Source organism: Rhagoletis pomonella, unplaced genomic scaffold (assembly GCF_013731165.1).
Source record: "Rhagoletis pomonella isolate Grant_MI unplaced genomic scaffold, Rhpom_1.0 Rhpom_scaffold_00910, whole genome shotgun sequence".
Lineage (NCBI taxonomy): Eukaryota > Metazoa > Arthropoda > Insecta > Diptera > Tephritidae > Rhagoletis > Rhagoletis pomonella.
The window spans coordinates 24,495-30,494 of record NW_023459464.1 but is presented as its reverse complement, the minus strand read 5'-3'; positions in this window follow the sequence as shown (position 1 = coordinate 30,494).

Here is a 6,000-nt window from a genome sequence, read left to right as displayed (position 1 = left end):
CTAAAGCCACACTGATAAGGCCCAATCAGTTCATTGACGGTGGGCTTAAGTCTTTCACACAGTACGCTCGATAAGACCTTGTAACCTATGCCTAGAAGGCTGATCCCGCGGTAGTTGGCGCGAATGGCGGGGTCACCTTTCTTGTGGATTGGGCACAGCACACTTAAATTCCAGTCGTCGGGCATGCGTTCATCTGCTGGTTGCTTTTGGATATAATTCATTGACGCATACTTGAAGCCTAAAAAAAATTTGGATCAATTTGCTGCATAACTTTTGGATTATAGTTGTTTAAATTTAAAAAAATAATGAAAACAAGTGAATTTTTTATGTAATTTTTAGGAGGGGCACAATTAATTATGTCGTAACTTTTGAAGCACACCATATTCTGATTTGAAATTTAATGGGAATTTAGCATTTATGTGTACACATCATATGTAGTAAGTAAGAAAAGTGTGCATTTAAAAATAACGAAATGGCAAGTAGCTCAAAGCCTGTAACTCTACATTTCACAATTTTCCAAATTTTCGGTTTATCGCGTATAATTTTTGAAGCATTTAATTTTCAGAACTTTTTAAGCATGCGTTGTATTCTACAAACAATTACGAATAATTTGTTGCCTTAGCAAGAGGTATGCATTCAGAACAAACCAACTTTTAAAGATAAAATATTCTGCGACCTTTTGCGTAATTTTTATTTCAAAAAATCTTAATTGAAGGCACATTTGGAAAATACGACGAAACGGTCTAAATCTTTCTATAATTGCTAGTCCTTATAACGTTAGATATACCTGTAAAATGCTTCAAAAAAAGTTTCTCTAGAAGTGTGTAAAAACCCTGATTTAGTACTTTTAATGATGCTCCTTCTTGTAGTCAGAATGTTTCGAGCGTGGTATCAAATACAATTTTTTTCGACAAAGGTTCTGATAGTTGCTCTTACTTAATAGGGGTCTTCTAAATTCAGTGGCGTCCCCAGTTTTTCCCGAATGGCTCCACTTTTGGAGATACGGTACTTGAAACTTCGCTTAAATTTTAACTATTGTATAAAAAAAGCTTCCTCTGTTTTGAAGATATTTTACTAAAATATTGCACACGATTTTACTTTAATATTTCTTTTGATATCTCTTAAAATCATCGAAATCGGTTCACTCTGACATATAGCTCCCATACAACTGATTGTTCAGAGACGTTGTTTAGCGTTTTAACTCCTCCAATTAAGCAGGTAAAAATTTCGTATAGGTTCACTTTATCATATAGCACGCATACAATTTATTATTCAGATATGAAGTTGGAGGTATAGCGCAAAAACACACATCTGAGTCAGTTGTGTTGGAGCTATATGTTAGTGTGAACCCATTAATAATTAAGGTAATATTAAAAAACCGTTATGTGCAAAATTTTAGTAAAATAACTTCAAAACTAAGGGAGTTATTTATAAAATAGTTAAATTTCATGAAACGGGGTGTGCCATTGAATTTAGAACATCCCAATTAAGAGAGTTCAACTTTCAAAATCTTTGCTCTTATTCTTTTGTTTTCTAGGTTTTCATGTTTATTACTCGTCTAACTTTCGAAGCACGTGATGAAAATGAATAGCACTTATATTAATCGGTTTACTAAGCGATTATGAATAAAATGATATATAAAAGAGAGATGTGCTCACAAATTTAAAAGTTAACATTTTTTTTTTGGAAAGTGTACCTATTTTTTACCTCCTTTTTATTAGCTCGGGATGTAACTATGTAATATTGATGCGCCTAAAAGATGCAGCGATTTCTATTCTCAAGTTACATACCTGATGACAGTACGAATGGAAATTATAATAGCGAGTTTTTAGTTTTTTAAACTATAATTTTATTAGATTTGCCCATATGCGCACGGCAAAGCATAAAAGTACGTTTACATATAAATATAATCCCAATCAAATCTCGTTAGCTGTCAAATTGGTTGCGCTTGTTATTCATACAATTTGAGGAAAACTTAAGCTTCTTCTTTGTGCCACCGTGGTTACTTTTTTCTCCTACACATATTATGCTATTTAAATATATTTTAACTTTATATTTTATTAAAATACCTTTACAAACCTGTTTTCCTCGCTAGCGTCATTTTTTGTTTACTTTTACTTCTTCGCAAGTAAACGATAAAAGTAGGTTGGTTTAATCTGGAATTATTTTAAAATTATAATTTTGTATGGCTAATCTCCCTTTTCTAATTACAGATTAGGGAGTTAAGCTCGAAAATGAGGATAATATTTTTATATGTAAACCTATTATTAGGCGATTCAGTTACATACATAGACATGTAGGTTAGGCTAGAAATAAAACTTCAATATATATATATTCGTAGCATGGTTTTGGGCATATGTTTAGCAGTCTTGATAAAAAGCAAGGCAAAACTTTAAAAAATACTGAAATCATTTTAACTGGGTCCGTTGATAACTGATGAGCTATGGGTGATATAATAGCTCTGATCTACCACTTTTCGTGTTTAATCCTGTAAAAGGTCAAACATCAAAATCACTCTCTGAAGTGAGAGTAAAAAGTTAGCAACAGCAAAAAGTACGGGCACAAAAAAGCATCGGGTAAAGTCTTTCATTTTCATTCTCTACTCAACTCTCCAAAAATCTCTCTCATTTACATGATTTTGGAGTATGGGATCTATTTTCCTGTAACTTCCTGCAAGTTCGTGTAAAAACCTGTAAGTTCATTGAGTACTGGATCAGAGCTAATACAAGATTGCACAAAGAGAAGACCAGAGTAAGAGGAAATTCCGAACAAATAAATTTAGCTTCGCATTTTGCAAACAAAAGATAGTATGTTATATGCAGGGAACGGATTTTTAGGACCTAAAAACCTATAAAATAGGCAAAATAAAATAACGAAATAGGCTGGAAAAGTCAAAATAAAATAGCGAAAAAAGCAGGAAAAGCCACTAGGTACTCCAAAAAAGGCAAAAACAGGCAAAACAAAATAGCGAAAAAGGCAGGAAAAGGCACTAGGTATGGCAAAAAAGGCAAAATAAGGTACTAAAAAAAAGACAGAAAATACGAAGAACAATAAAAAAATACAGTTATTTTAGAAATTTTATATTACAAGTAAAAAGAGAAAAACTATGAACTACTTTCATTATATGAAAAATGTGTACTTTGAATGTTTGACTATTTTATCCTTTCGAGTTTCTAACTCATAAAACTTTAATCTGTACAGTTGTAGTAACATTGAACCACAAGATACATTTTGAAGTTTTGTGGCAGTATTTTCATTCGATTTTCGCGAAAAAAAAACCTTGAATGTACTAAATGTGCGCTCGACGTAAGTTGATACAAGTGGAGCCCAATTTAAATATCGAACGTTTGAAAAGTTCATATTATCAGGAATAAGGGCATTTTCCTCGCTCTTTACAATTTTATCCACATCCCTTATTGTCTCCAAGCCTACGTTAGCTGAGAAAACGGCTTTGAATTTTTCCAACACCAATTTGGCATGAGGTCCCTGCGCTTCTATAAGCTGCATAGGCATGTGTATATTTTTTAATATTAAAAAAAATTGTAAATGCTATAGTCACTTTTTTAAAGGTAGAAAAGGCAAAAAAAAGGCAAATATCTTAAAAAAGGCAAAAAAAGGCAACATTAAATGTGTATACACGGAATCAGGGAAAACTAAATCGTGGACATTCTTAATCGAATATACTCTATCTGTTTAGCAGAAAAAAAGGTAATTTCCATAAAATCCGTTCCCTGGTTATATGTATTCATGACTTTAACGTAAACCTAGCGACAGATGAAGCAGAACCACAGATTAAATTCCTAAAAGAAAAACTAGATTTAGGAATATATACAAATAGAAATGCTCAAACTACAAACTCAAAAACAGTAATCGATGCGGTATTTTCAAGATATTTTAACGCCCTTGAGTCACAAGTATATACAAGTATCATATTTTATCAATCATGCCGATAATTTCATACATTAAAAGAATTAAAAATTAAATTAATAAAAAAATAAATTAAATCAGCGATTTGAATAAAATTAAGTGACATTAATGTTTAATTTCTAACCTAACCTTCATGTCTATGTATGTTACGGAATCGCCTAATTATAGGTTTACATATAAAAAGATTATCCTCGTTTTCGAGCTCAACTCCTCAATCTATAAATAGAAAAAGAGATTAGCCATACAAAATTTAGATAATTATAATGTTATCTCAGATTAAACCGATAACTTTTTGGTGTCCAACCTAGTTTTACCGATTATACTTACCAAGAAGAGGAGGGACGTCAAATTTAAAAGTAAATAAAAAATGACGCCAGCAAGAAAGAGGTTTGTAAAGGTATTTTTAACAAAATATTAAGTTAAAATGTATTTAAATATCATAATATGTGTAGCAGAAAAAAGTGACCACGGTGGCACAGAGAAGAAGCTTAACTTTTCCTCGAGTTGTAAGAATAACAAACACAACCAATTTGACAACTAACGATCTTTGATTGAGATTATATTTATGTATATATAAACGTACTTTTATGCTTTGCTTTTGCTTTTGAGAAAAAAATAATAATTTTATAGTTCACCAGAAAAAGTTCAGTGCGAAAATCATGATATTAAGAAGATTTTTGGCAAGTTTCGAAATCAATTGTTATATTTCTCGACCTACCATGTGTTTTAAATCTAAAAATGTAAAAAAATGTCTAAAGGATATCTTTTAATCCAGAGATTTAAAGCGAACATTTCAATTTTATAAAAAAAGACTGAACTGCAAAAATTATGATAAGGAAAAGTGATAAAAATTATGATAAGGAAAAGTGGAAAAAGGTAGGGATGTCAGTGGCAAAAATACAACGACGTTTTCTTTGATTCGATGCATCGAAATGTATATCGATATTTTTCGATGCATCGATTTACATAGGATTTCTCAGATAATGTTTTACAACAAAATATGTTATTAGCACAATCGTACAAAATTTGAAATAAGTTACTACAACTGAGCTAATTATTTTTCTAACGGAACTTTTTGGAGCCATTTTTCCTTTTTGTACAATTGAAAAGATAATATGAATAAGCAAACGTATGCAAACGTATGTATGTAACACATGCAGTGTTGCCGCTTTGATAATTTTTTACTGTAATTGGTAATTTTTTCCTTTGGTTAACATATTTGGTAATTTGGTTACTTATTTTTCAACTTAGTAACTTTATCGATTTAGTCCTACATGTAACATAGGTCAAAACAAGTTCTGGATCCACATTCGGAAGTGGGCCGTAAGCGTTTCCTTTAACAAAAATACCAAGTAATCCTGAAAGTTTCGCAAGGCAACACTGAACACATGTAAGTAAAATATAGCCACCTAAAAGTCTACACTACGTTCCTTATGGATTTAACAAACTATACTTCATTTTCTGACAGTCAGTTACGGCATTCACATTATAGTCAGCCCTAAAATTGCAATGACGGTTCAATGTACTAGAGGTGTCAGTTTTAAAAAAACATCGACTATTTACACATCGAGTGGAAAATTTTCGATGCATCGAATCATAACATCGATATTTTTGATGAATCGATATTTTTCCGACATCACTAGGTGAACGACAAAGTGAAATAATTTCGAAGGCTACACCCACATAGCTGTATCACCCAAATGTTTTCTGTGTCGAGGTAAAAAATTAAAATTTGCCTTTTGTTGCTTACGATTCAATTGAAAATAGAGCAAGGTGCATATTTTTTATCTTCCACATACACTTTTAAATCTTATAAACACATTAGAAAGCAAGAGTTTCAAGTGATTGCAGATGCAGTTGCATAACGGAAAATTGCATTTTTAAGCATCCAATTAAAGAAAATTTTGACGAAACTTTGTTAAAAACTATAGGTAAAACTGGTATCCACAATAAAGTTCTGTACCTACTCACAGTGTCCTTACGCGGGTACGCAAAAATATAAACAAAGCAAACGATAAAATTCACTTTGCTTTTTCTTTTTCGGTACATATTCAAACTCTATTATTCTGCAGG